The sequence below is a fragment of the Rhamphochromis longiceps genome, linkage group LG17 (assembly GCF_057381845.1).
Source record: "Rhamphochromis longiceps isolate RC_006_pf linkage group LG17, R_longiceps_female_GT1.1, whole genome shotgun sequence".
Classification (NCBI taxonomy): domain Eukaryota; kingdom Metazoa; phylum Chordata; class Actinopteri; order Cichliformes; family Cichlidae; genus Rhamphochromis; species Rhamphochromis longiceps.
This window is the reverse complement of record NC_140573.1, coordinates 1,576,932-1,591,535: the sequence shown is the minus strand read 5'-3', so window position 1 is coordinate 1,591,535 and position 14,604 is coordinate 1,576,932. Positions and strand designations below refer to the sequence as shown.

The window sequence follows — 14,604 nt, the reverse complement described above, 5'->3', positions numbered from 1 at the left end:
TTCTCTTGTTATATGGTATAGCAAACACACGTATATCTCTTTGAGTATAAGAGCCTTTTGTTCAGATGGACCCGCTAGACTCCTGGCACCAGCTTTGGGGAGTCTTCACAGGGTCACATCTTGACCTCACACAAATCACACACACACACACAAAGGCAAGGTACTCTTTGTGTGTATGTAGACGTCATATGTTAATGAACTTATGCATATTCATGTAACCTCAATAAAAGAGCAGTGTTACGGGAGAACGGACGAGAGCAACTGTGGTCAAGCGAAGGAACGGCGTTTGTCCGGTTCTCTCCCGTGCACGAGAAACATGAAGAACTTTGCCTACTTCGTGTCTTGCTTGCCGTGTAATTATATTGTCTTCAACGTTCCAGCGGATAGGTTCAAGCTACAAACCTATCAGAAACCCGATCCGTACCCCGCATGTCCAAAAGGCAGAGGTGTGGACTCGAGTCACATGACTTGGACTCGAGTCAGACTCGAGTCATTAATTTTATGACTTTAGACTTGACTTGAAAAAATGTTCTAAGACTTTAGACTTGACTTGAAAAAATGTTCTAAGACTTGTGACTTGACTTGGACTTTTACACCAATGACTTGGGACTTGAATTGGACTTGAACCGGTTTACTTGAAAAGACTTGATATTTTACCCCAAATATAAAATTTAACATGCATATTATATAGAGATTGAAAATGTGACGTCATTCACGGGTAGAACCGCAAAGGATTCTGGGAACTCGTGGCAAGCGGTACTAGCGCACGCAGGCTTTCAATTGAAATCAGTCACACAGCGATAAAAAGAAACACAAAAATGTCAAGAAGCCGTTGTATTATTAACTGCAATAGCCGGTCACATGACAGCCACGGGAAGCCGACGAGTAAAGAGATCGGTTGTTATCGGATTATGTCGTTGAAGAGAAATTGTTCGAGCCATGTTTCCGAAGTAACAAAGAGGCGACTGGATTGCAGCCATTCAAAGAGCAAATATAACGTCCCAGAACACTCCAGCTCACAGGTTAGTCTGCTCCAAGCATTTACACGAAGGTCAGTCTGCTGTAGTAGTTAATACGTCATTTTCATAACATAATTGGTGATATAGGTTACAAGCAAGTCTGGCGCTGAACAGAAATTGTCGCGCTATGCTCCTTTATTTATTGTGCATAAATAGTGAATTGTCCTGACACAATATTGCGTTTCGCTTCTGTTATTATGGTACATTGACAAAAACACATACTTTTATTCACAGGATAAAACAGTTGTTTTGTATCACTAATTGCCCAGTACGATTACAGCATACAGTATTATTGTCACTGCTACATTTCTGTGATGCGAACCAGAAATTATTTCCACTGCTAATTAATTACCGCTGAGCTCAAAGGTCCTATTAATAAACGGTTAACGAATGTGTATTTATGACGACGATTTGTGAGACTGGTAAACTTATGATACGTACGATGGTCTTTACTTTCTACACGGTGCATTTCAAGGTCCTGCACCCATCCGTCGGTAAACTGTACCTGGGCTTGTTGCAGTGACCTGAAGTTACTAAACTTCATGAGTGTGTGCACTCACTCCAAGAACCGTATAATTATAAATATGCATATAAATATGCTAAGATGAGATAGCTGACTTCATCTAACTAGCAAATGTTGTCCAGGCTACGTTGGTGATGCAGTTTTTTTTAATGTGTATGATATTTTTGTCATGTGATTTTAAAGCCGGTCCTACAACCGCATCCAAGAATAACATGCAGCTTATCTCAGAACTGTCGGTGAAAATTATTCTTGGAGCTAGGTTTAATTGAGCTGCATTTTAAAGAGGTGCAATTTCACAATTTGTGTATATTTTCTAAGTTCACTATTTTGTCATGTGTTGAGAAAAACACAGATTTTAAAATTACATGGTCTAATATTTACATTTAGCATAACTGCAACATTATTTTTTCGTTTGTTTTTTTTAAAGACTCGAAAGGACTTGAAATTCAAAGTTTCAGACTTGTGACTTGACTTGGACTTTTACACCAGTGACTTGAGACTCGACTCTGACTTGCCTGACATTACTTGAGACTTGACTTGAGACTTGAGGATAAAGACTTGAGACTTACTTGAGACTTGCAAAACAATGACTTGGTCCCACCTCTGCCAAAAGGCCACTGCTTCCACTCGAAGCATTTTACAATAGTTACAGGTCAGAGTATCTGTTAAGATTTTAAGAATAATAAATATGTCTTAAAATGTTTCCAATAATGAAACATTTCAATATAATGTAGACAAAAACGAAAAATAAAAAGATAGTTACGGATCAGGACTCCCGATCCTTACTGCGCATGTGCAAAGTCGGACCGTACAAATCGGGTCTACCCGATCCGTACCGTGCATGTGCAGGGGTTTTCTTCTTCTTCTGTTTTGTTTAATGGCAGTTTACTAGTGATAGAATTTCCGGCTCTTTCGGTTGTTAGGCCCTAAAAAAATGCACCCTTTAAAGGCTCTAAGGGACCAAAACGGCCACGCCCCAAAAAGTGCAATAAAAATATTATATATTCATATTTTTTTCCACTTTAAATTGGTCAGTCTTTTAAAACTACTTCTCCCTGAAATATTCATATAAATTTTTAATTATATTTTCGTTGTTTTAACCCTCTAAATCGCAGTTTTATTACATGAGCGCACTGTTTTTTTAGCCCCAAAAAACAAAGAAACTAAATATTTTCCATAAAAAACATTTGAAGTAATATTCGTTTGTTATTATAATTAGGCCTTTAGATGGACCAAAGATTGGCACCAACATTCATTCTGATCAATTACTATTTTTTCTAGGAGCACAGTAAATGTAATATAATGGTGATCATGTTTTCACTTTTTGATTATGTTAACTGCTTATTAACACTTATTATTTACTTATTGCTTATTACCACTAAATACTATTACCTTGTTGTATTCTAAAATAAAATAAAAAAATATGAAAATAAAAATACAAGATCACTTTGAACCACAAAACATTTATTTTTAGAACTTTAGAACAATGAACATATACTGTTTGGAATGGGGAAAGGTATGAGAGATATGAGAAAGAGATAAAGAGTGAGAGATGGGGGCTGGGGGGGGCAGTCCTGCTCAGGTGGAGCAGTTGCTGCAGATGGTCAGGCTGTGGTCCTTGCATGTGGCCTTCCCACATTTGCAGCAGGTGGTAACGACCCTCCTTTTTCCTGCGCAAAGGTCACATCGCTTCCTCACCTTAGATTTGATGGCTGCAGAGGGGCCTGGAGAGGGACCTGCAGCAGCAGCAGCAGCAGCACCCTGCGCATTTTTCACAAATGGGAAGAGCGGGGAAGTCGCTCTCTCTTGGCAATATGCGGTTGAACTAAGGTTTCTCCAACCTCCTCGATGTAGAGCCTCCTTCTGTAAGCTTTGCTTTGCTGCCAGGCTGGGTCAACCGCGGTCCACAGGACGTAACCATTATAGAGCGAAATGTCGATCAGGTGGTGGAAAAGGGCTAACGGCCACCGCCTCGTTCACCTTCTACAGGTGTAGGTGGCAACAGCCTAATAAAAAAACAAAACACACACACACACACACAAAAAAAAAACATTAAACCTACGTATATTTTACACAAGAATATATGAGCAAGAATGAATAAATTCGTGCGCAACTGATGCGTAATGACACCTACCTGATCGAGTTTGTCCACACCTCCCTTAGATTTGTTATAATCCTTTATTATGTGGGGCTTTCTCTTCGGGTCGTCGCAGACTCCTGGAGTGCGGTGTTTGGAGCTCAACAGGAGGACATTTCTGCCGCAGCGGGGGACGTATGACACGGCCGTGTGCGTTGTAGTGAAAGCAAAGACGGAAAACACTCCTCTCCCCCTTGTCTGCAGCAGTTGTGGCGGAAGCTCGGGCTTGTTCTTCCTAATGGTGCCAACCAGGGTATTTTTTCGCCTGAGCAGCTCCTCTGACAGAGGGAAGGAAGTAAAAAAATTGTCACACGTGACGCTGTGTCCCTGGAGCCCCTCTGTCAGCTCCAGAACCACTCGCATCCCCTGGTTGATCTCGCTCCCACCGACTGCTTTGCCCGTGTAGAGCTGCAGTCTCCAGGCATAAGACGTCTCTACGTCGCAGACCGCCCATACCTTCAGACCATACTTTGCTGGCTTTTTGGGCACATACTGCATGAAGGCGCACCTCCCTTTGAAAGGAATAAGTTGTTCATCCACACAAATTTCCCTGTTTGGGCAGAACATCATCTGGAGGCGATGGGTCCACATATCCCAGATTTTGCGAAATGGACCCAGTTTGTCATCACGGTGTCTTGGTCTCGGAAGTTTGTCATCGAATCGGAGAGCGCTGCTGATGTAGCGAAGCCTTTTCTCGGACATGGTAGCCCGAAACCCACCCGGCCGGATTTCTCACTCCAGAGACTGAGTGTTGATTCGTTTCGGGAACGGTAAACACCAGCCAGAATTAGTAGCCCCACATACGCACGCAGTTCATCGCTGTCCACATCTTTCCAGTCAGCGATAGTACGTCTCCCCTGGATATTGGTCATTGAGACGATATGCAGGATAATGTCATCGGTGACAAAAAGAGAAAAACTGGATTGTGGGTCACTGATCCCGGCGGTGGCATGAAAAGTAGGTCCGGTGTGTCCCGTGGCCGCTGGAACGTAGCGGAGCGTCTCAGCGTTTGTCGGAGAACACTTTGTTCCATTTTTGGAAATCCACCCTGCTGATTCTTCCTCCATCTCTCCGCTCTCATTTTCAGACTCTGATCCATATGAGTCGGAACCGGACTCCAGCTCCTCCGTTTCCTCCTCCGAAGAAATCTCCGCGTCATCCCCCGAATCCTCGGTGGATGATGAGGCGCTATCCTCGCACTCGGGGTCCAGGATCATTTGCAACGCTTCCTCCGTGTTGTACCGTCTTGCCATTGTGAAAAAGACTACTCCCGCGCTACTGCTCATTCTTATAACCACGGCTTTAGTGCAGCTGCATAAACAACCTGAGCTTGCAGACAAAACAAGTCTAATTTGGCTTTGGTATTAGTTTTATATTTGATTTGTTTGCATTGCAGTGTGGACTTCAAAAGGAGAAAAAACGTTTGAAATTAGACACACACTCTTTGATTCTGAGGTTAGACACACACTCCTTTATTTTATTTTAAGACACACCCACATTGATAGTGACCCAAACTCATCATTTGAGCATAAAGACACTGTGGTAAATGTGGGATTTTCCAGCTGTAAATGTTGTATTTCCAGCAGGTGTCAAATGTGAAACAAGGGCGCCACCTGGTGGACAAATAAAAAAGAATTACAATTCTAAGACCCCTGCTTCAAAGTCACAGTGAAAGTGAAAAGATGACATTTAACTTGATGGTAATGATTGGGCAGTGAAAAATAGCGTTTATAATGGGTTTCAATGGGGCACAAATGGGCCACTAGGGCCTTAAGAGGATGTGCATTATTAGCTTAGCCACTGAAGCTAATTTAAGGAAGTCAGACTTAAATTTTGAAATAAAATTATACCAAACTTTTTTTTGTAAAATTTGGCTATATTCCATTCAACACAGTGCAAATGGCTTGTAACCGGAAAAAGAAAGCCACAAAAAGTCCCCAGGGCCTTTTTATTTATATATGTTTATATATAATATATGCGGTGGCCCCTACAGACAAAGCACGTACAAACTCCAATTCCAAAACACATTTCTAGCGTTAACTGAACTTCCAAAACAGAGCTACCTAGACACTTAAATTACACAATTGAAAGCATATGTGTTTGTGTATTTATACACAAGCACTCATATATATTCAAATAATTCAAAAACATTTTCATTTACCTGTTACTACCACACACTAAATCCGATCGTTGGTACTTGCTGGCTTGTGTAGCCACTAGGTAACAAAAGCTCAACACTGCGCCCTAGCATCCTGGAGCACTTCTGTTGTGTTTTGTACGTGTTTCGGAGTTTTTACGTGTTTCGGAGTTTTTACGTGTTTTGGAGTTTGTACGTGCTTCTGGGTTTGTACATGCTTTGTCTCTAGGGGCTACCGTAAATATACTTGTATTTATTCACTCCACATAAAATGTAATAAATAAATCATATAATACAAAAACCAACTAGTCACAGTTCAACTTAAACAACACAAAACACTGCAAACCACAACACAATTAAATATAAATTAAAATATGAAAACAAAAAGAAGATGCATATTTTGTCAGATGGGCCTGCATGAATAAACTTTCTGAATCCTTTATCATCTGCAACTGAAAATAGTTGTGGATGATTACTATACCTTTCTAATGTGACGTTGTTGTCCCTGGCTCTCTCTCCCTCCAGCAGAGTGAAGCTGACCCCCCACCCACTTGAAACGTAAAGGCAAATAGCCGGAGCAGTTAGTGCTACGTTTGTGCAGATTTGTGCAGGTAAAATTAGCATTTGTGCTGCTACGGTTTCCGAGATATTAAACTTTATTTTATAGGTCATTCAAAGGTCACCATCCCCCCAGACTGCTCCAAAACAAACCAAAATGGTCTACTTTTTTAGTGCTACGTTTGTGCTGATTTGTGCAGGTAAAATTAGCGTTTATGCTGCTATGATTTGAGATATCCTGTTATGGTTTACTGCTGAAAAATGTCTTTTTCATATGACCTTTCACTTTCTGTGTTCACTTGTTCAATAAAGTTCTGTTAAAAAAACCCTCTTGTTGTATTTAATCAGCTAAATTTGTAATGAGTGTATTTTTTTTTAACTTCAATTTCTTTACTCACTTTTTGTTCATAAAACCACGATGCAAATGCTTGAGTATTTATTTTTTTCAGAGTGGATTAAAAAAACTTTTTACACTCCCATGAACACTTTTTGAGAAACGAACAAGCTAGCAGTCTTTTGCATCAAATACACATTTTCTGGCAGAAAAAATATTATTTGGCATTACTGTGTCTGAAGGATTCTTAGAACAGCGTTCATCTGATTTCTGAACAAGGTAAGCTTACATTTAAAATACTGAGGTTTTAGTTACTGAGTTAATACATGATATAGCTAACTGGATCAAAAGGATTTTTTTTCAATGTTAAACATTTTCAAAAATGCCCAAGAAAAAAGTTTCTAAGGCTACGTTCACACTGCAGGCGAAAGCGCATCAAATCCGACTTTTCTGACCCTATGCGACCCATATCCGATCATGGTATGACAGCGTGAACGGCACAAATCCGATATTTTCAAATCCGATCTGGGTCACTTTCGTATGTGGTGCTGAATCCGATACATATCCGATGTTTTAGAAAGCGACTGCTGTTTGAACGGTCAGGTCGCATTAAATCCGTCTTTTACGTCACCGACACAAGACAGACACCAATTATCAGCGCCAGAGAAGACATCGCGAACGCTTCCCGTGTAGATATCAGTGAAACTGTTGGGAAGACAATGTTGGAGAAACGTGAACATTTTTTTTGTACTGTATAATCTGCAGATTCTGACAGAAATCTGCAACTATCCTTTGAAGCACCGCTCCTCTAAAACAGCAATAAGGATCATTATTAGGTTAGTTACATTATTATGTAAATAACAAAATAACTTAAAGCAAAAATTGGGAAACGTAAAGTCTTTATATTAAGGGCCATCTATCAAACAATACTGTTTGCTCTGGGTCTAAACAGAGCGCGTTGTGTGTGACGTCTTCTTTTGCGCATGCGGCCGCTTTGAGCGTTCACACTAGAGCGCGTTTGCTGTCGCATTTTATTTGTAGTGTGAACACGCAGACAAAAAAATCGGATTTGATCAAAAAATCTGAATTGAGCATCAAGACCTGCAGAGTGAACGTAGCCTAAAGCACTTTAAAACATGTAGCACACTGGACTAAAGTGCTGTACAGTACATGGGTTAAATACTCAGACTCAATTTAATAAACTCACAAATTCAATAGCTCCATCTTAAAAACAAAAATTCCACAAAATATGAAAGTGTAGATTGGTGGAGAACTTGGGGGAGGGGTTGCTCCTGGCTGTATACAGTGGGGCAAAAAAGTATTTAGTGAGCCACCAATTGTGCAAGTTCCCCCACTTAAAATGATGATAGAGGTCAGTAATTTGCACCAGAGGTACACTTCAACTGTGAGAGACAGAATGTGAAAAAAAAATCCATGAATCCACATGGTAGGATTTGTAAAGAATTTATTGGTAAATCAGGGTGGAAAATAAGTATTTGGTCAATAACAAAAATACAACTCAATACTTTGTAACATAACCTTTGTTGGCAATAACAGAGGTCAAACGTTTACTATAGGTCTTTACCAGGTTTGCACACACAGTAGCTGGTATTTTGGCCCATTCCTCCATGCAGATCTTCTCGAGAGCAGTGATGTTTTGGGGCTGTCGCCGAGCAACACGGACTTTCAACTCCCGCCACAGATTTTCTATGGGGTTGAGGTCTGGAGACTGGCTAGGCCACTCCAGGACTTTCAAATGCTTCTTACGGAGCCACTCCTTTGTTGCCCGGGCGGTGTGTTTTGGATCATTGTCATGTTGGAAGACCCAGCCTCGTTTCATCTTCAAAGTTCTCACTGATGGAAGGAGGTTTTGGCTCAAAATCTCACGATACATGGCCCCATTCATTCTGTCCTTAACACGGATCAGTCGTCCTGTCCCCTTGGCAGAAAAACAGCCCCATAGCATGATGTTTCCACCCCCATGCTTCACAGTAGGTATGGTGTTCTTGGGATGCAACTCAGTATTCTTCTTCCTCCAAACACGACGAGTTGAGTTTATACCAAAAAGTTCTACTTTGGTTTCATCTGACCACATGACATTCTCCCAATCCTCTGCTGTATCATCCATGTGCTCTCTGGCAAACTTCAGACGGGCCTGGACATGCACTGGCTTCAGCAGCGGAACACGTCTGGCACTGCGGGATTTGATTCCCTGCCGTTGTAGTGTGTTACTGATGGTGACCTTTGTTACTTTGGTCCCAGCTCTCTGCAGGTCATTCACCAGGTCCCCCCGTGTGGTTCTGGGATCTTTGCTCACCGTTCTCATGATCATTTTGACCCCACGGGATGAGATCTTGCGTGGAGCCCCAGATCGAGGGAGATTATCAGTGGTCTTGTATGTCTTCCATTTTCTGATGATTGCTCCCACAGTTGATTTTTTCACACCAAGCTGCTTGCCTATTGTAGATTCACTCTTCCCAGTCTGGTGCAGGTCTACAATACTTTTCCTGGTGTCCTTCGAAAGCTCTTTGGTCTTGGCCATGGCGGAGTTTGGAGTCTGACTGTTTGAGGCTGTGGACAGGTGTCTTTTATACAGATGATGAGTTCAAACAGGTGCCATTCATACAGGTAACGAGTGGGGGACAGAAAAGCGTCTTACAGAAGACGTTACAGGTCTGTGAGAGCCAGAGATTTTCCTTGTTTGAGGTGACCAAATACTTATTTTCCACCCTAATTTACGAATAAATTCTTTACAAATCCTACCATGTGGATTCATGGATTTATTTTTCACATTCTGTCTCTCACAGTTGAAGTGTACCTCTGGTGCAAATTACTGACCTCTGTCATCATTTTAAGTGGGGGAACTTGCACAATCGGTGGCTGACTAAATACTTTTTTGCCCCACTGTATACCATTCACATCTGTGCCAAATTGAAACTCTACTCCCAAAACCTAAACTCTGCTGTCAAAACCTAACATTCCTTTGTCAAAATGTAACTCTGTTGACAAAATGACACATACTTGCATCATATGCAAACACTGACAGATCAGGGGGAACACACTAGTCTTCTTTACATAAAACACTGCAGTCCTTGATTTCCATTGTTTATTCAGAAGGCACATTTACAGGAGACACATTTTCAAACAACCAAAAACGCAAATAGACCTACTCAATATTGTACATTGCAGTACCATGAATTCAGATAAAGCAAAAAACAACAACAACACAATAATACTGCAATAGAAAAAACACTATACTGTAAACACAAAAAACCATGACAATTGTGCATAAGTGGGCTCATGGATCCCGCCATCTGTTGGGGTCTGGCCACAGGACCTCATCAACATCGCAAGCAATGTCCTCTCCCGCTAGGCACCGGGGAAAATATCCTCTTGCATGTCGAAACCATCCATGGATTGCTGTCATCTGAATGTCGCCGCAGGCCTGTTCCATTGCCTGCAGAAGAGGCATGCGGGCATGTGGTTGGCGGTCATATACTCGCCATCTCCAAGCCGAAAAAAATTCCTCTATAGGGTTCAAAAATGGTGAGTAAGGGGGCAAGTATACCACTTCAAATTGATTGTGGTTGGAGAACCAGGCCTGGACCAGAGCAGCCCAATGGAAACTGACATTATCCCATATCACCACAAACCTGGGCTGATCTGCTCTGTTCTGTACAACTATATCATGGAGAGCATCTAGAAATGTGAGTATGTGTTGGCTATTGTATGGACCTAGTATTGCATGATGGTGCAGAAGCCCTCGAAGGCATATGGCGGCACATAATGTGATGTTTCCCCCGCGCTGCCCTGGGACGTGCACAATTGCCCTTTGGCCAATTACATTACGACCCCTTCATCTTGTTTTGCTCAGGTCGAATCCAGCTTCATCAATGAAAATGTATTCATGAGGCTGTGCAGCTCCATCCATGGCCAAGATTCTCTGAAAAAAAGGGGAACATATCACTGTACTACAGTGCTACACATACAGCACCCTCACCCCATCACACAGGTACCTGTGTAGCTCTCAGAATGGATCCATGTGGTACTGATATGGTACATATTCAGCTGCTACTGGACTTCACCAATACTCTATTGTAAATGTAAGGGACAGTTACACGTACCCGTACATATTCAGCTCGAAGTCCTTTGACCCTGTCACTGGTCCTCTCGAATGGGACTCTGTAGAGCTGCTTCATGGTGATGCTGTGTTTACCCAAGATGCGTCTGATGGTGGTGATGCTCACATGGTCTATGTTGCTGAACACTCGCCTGTCTGCAAGTATTTGCTTTCGTAGCTGGTGGAGACGGATGGCATTGTCTGCCCTCACTAGGTCCACAACGGCGAGTTCCTGCTGTTGTGTGAACAGGTGTTGCCGTCCTCCCCCAGAAGGTCTTCGAGTCATTCTAGAGAAATACAACCACATATTGTCATCGGTTTGCTTATTTTTCTTACAGTACTTTACTGTATGTACTGTGTCATCCACTGTACAACACTGTACTTCAATATAAGGAATCAGCCACTTTGGCTGCAAAAGGAGCATTAGCACCCCGTACACTTGATATGGTAATGTGATATACTGTAGAACAGTGCTATAAAACCATCTGAGTAGAGCAGAAGGTATGGAGGTGAAGACAGACCTGTTTTCTAGTCGGAATGTTCGTATTACAGATGCCACTGTGAAGCAGCTTAGATGTGGGTGGACTCTCTGCCCAGCTTCCCTCATAGTCAGGCCATGGTTGATGACATGGTCCACCAAAGTTGCTCTTATATCATCAGAAATATGGGTCCGTGCATGGCCTCTTCAACCTCCTCCTCCTCCTCTTCCTCCTCTACCTCTTCCTCTTCCTCTTGCTCTCCCTCCATCCATGCTTGCAAAGTTCTTGAAATGGCTACGCTGAGGGCTTTTTGTAGTTGGCTAATTGGTGTTCGGTTTTGCAAGTAAGTGCCTTCAGGTGTGTATTTGAGTGGTTGCAATTACCCGATGTGTTTTGTATTTTGGATACATGTGTTTTCCGAATGGCACCCTGAAATTTCATTTTGTGAGCGAAGTGTCTTATGTATGAAATAGAGTGTAGCATGCAGGACCATGTGTGTTGCATAAAGGAGTAGGTGTGTTGCATAATTGGAACTGGGGTGCAAAGCAGCGCTTTTGTTTAAGGTATGGGTACATGTGTTTGAGGTATGGTAACAAAAGCTTCAACTTGTGTTACTTTAGTCTAGGCATGGGTTTATAGTGTTCAAGCAACGAGCAAAAACTGTAATCAATAAAACTGTTTTTTAATATCTTGCTGCTTTTTGTACAAGTTAATACTCAAGTTAAAAAAACAACAACAACAACAATACTAAAGCTATTCTGTTATACCTGTATGCAAAAAATACACTGCACCCAAAATATTTCTAGTATTTTAAAGAGTACTTAGCAGAAATATTAAGCAACCTAACCAATAGGGTTGCAAACTCTCAGGAAAAAAAATAGGGAACCACCCCCACCCCATGATAAATGGTAAATGGCCTGTATTTATATAGCGCTTTACTAGTCCCTCAGGACCCCAAAGCGCTTTACATATCCAGTCATCCACCCATTCACACACTGGTGATGGCAGCTACGTTGTAGCGCACTGACACATGATGCTTAATCAACGTAATCAACTTTAATTTGATGCAATGTGGGAAAAAAATGCACAGAAATAAATTATTTTTCAAGAATAATTAAATAGATTCAACATCTTTCTTCAACAGAACTGCAGACTGCACAGATGCACCTTTCAGCCACTGTTGAAGCTGAGTTCAAAAACAAAACACGGCCTTTTCAAACATGATAACTTGCCTCTTCGAGTCGATCGCTTCATTGCTCGTCATCTTTCCTTCATCGAGGGAAATATGCGGATTTGTTCTGCAAAAGAAAAGGTCAAAGATGAGCCAACAGTGGGATCACTGAAAGTCACAGATGCCAATTCTGGATCCATGTCGACTCACAATGCAGAAGACAAAATAAAAATGGATGCTCACCCGTTTGTGGGATCTGATGCTGCCACAAACATTCTTCCGGCTGATGGGGATGCAGTTGAGAACTGGAGGGGCCTAGCTGTTCCACCCAAAAAAAGGAAGAGGACTTCCTACCTCTCTTCATGTACCGAATGGCTCCATGCAGATGTTCATATTGAGAGCAGGTACACGGATTCTGCACAGAGACGTGAACACAAAGCGGACCTGACGCATCAGAATTAGCTTTGTCTTTCTCAGCTGTCTCACCCGACCACCCGTACACGGACGCGCCATCGGGGCTGAAAGCCGACAGCTCACTGATTCTGATGCGTTGGGTCTGCGCTTTGTGTTTACATCTTTTTTGCGCTCGATTCTGAAGCTGCAGGTTTTGTCTCTCTCCGACCAAAATTCACTGAACCAGCAGCAAAAGAAGCAGCAAACTACGCTTCACATTTGATAAATACCGTCATGAATTCCCTCTGACTTTTACTATTTTGCTTCCACCACGATAAAAATCACACTTCCTGCACAGCTCTGTGTGTACTTCAAGAACAGTTTCCCATCTCAAATTTCTCTTTTCAGCATTATTCATTCGCTTATTACCCATCAGTCTACTGTTGTTCACAGCGCTGTCTGCTTTTTTTCATTTAAATGACCTCGGACAAGAAAGCCTCATTTCTGCTGTTCAATACTGAAGAAATTTAAACATTTTAAAATGATGCAAAACTGCAGAATATTTTTATGGTTATCTGCCACAAAGAGCCAGACCAGGAAAATCTCCTTCATGTTTTTCTGTGTTTTATTCTCAGTTACTTTCACACAAAGGTCTCTGCTGTGATGTTCACAATGCTGATGAAGTCTCACATGTATCAGTACTGATAAATGTTCAGAATTATAATATTTCTGACTGTCTGAGGCTAAGTTGAATTGAATCGAACCGGGACCTTGTGAACCGGAATCGAATAGATTGTAGAAATCAGTGATGATCAGTGAGCCCCAGTGAGCAGCCTGAAAAGAACTATTGATAACTTTTTTGTTAAGGCCTGATCCGTCTTAAATTCATAGCCAGCTCTGACACGGAGCCATCAATATTTGAATGCTGAAAAAGCAGCAGTGTATCCAGAAACACATTATATGCTGCTATAAATGCACTGCCCAAGTCTCCCCTCTCCCCACTGCCTTTCAGCAACAGACAACAGCAAACAGGTTGTCAGAGGAGGCCAAGATGATGATTAAGTTTAACATTTTCTACAATATTACCAAAGAGTGCCAAAGAATTTGTGACTCTGCTCTGGTACCTCAGGGGGCAGAAACCCAAGAAAGAGGAGGAACCATCGTGGAAGAACAGACTCCTGTACGTCTCCCGTCTTCCCAAATAAGGGAAACTGTATCAGACTAAATGTGTTTGTGGGTAAGAGTGGAGTTACATCAGAACCACCCCATTGCCATTTTAGTCACTGGATCGTTTAAGCTCTCTGTGACAGAGGATTATGAACACACGGTAAGTGGATCAGAAGTGAGAGGACATGGCTGCAACCACAGACACACAGGTTTGAGGAATAACAGGTGAAAAGACCTTACATAGTGAAATATGAAACGTTATTGTTTCAGCCATTATAGTAAAAGATGCAGACGCACAGTCAGCAAGTATCAATGAGTTCATTCCAGACGAAATGTCAAAGCACTACCTGCAGATGGCGCCACAGGAACATAATTGCAGCAAAAGCAAAAGGGCTCAGCACTGTTTACTGGGTGTGCATAGGTTTCTATTTATTTAATGCATTAAAAAAGGATCTATTTATTTATGGATAGTCAAACAGAAAACAGTTACATGGGGAACAATAAATGTTCCAGTACAACAGACCTCTTTAGGACCCTTCTCAGAAGCATCCTGGTGATACGAACCT

At 41.9% G+C, this 14,604-nt stretch overlaps 1 pseudogene; it reads right to left on the bottom strand.

The window, feature by feature from the left end:
- Window positions 1–10,239: 10,239 nt before the first annotated feature.
- On the bottom strand, window positions 10,240–11,114 carry LOC146649031 (uncharacterized; annotated as a pseudogene).
- Window positions 11,115–14,604: the final 3,490 nt, after the last annotated feature.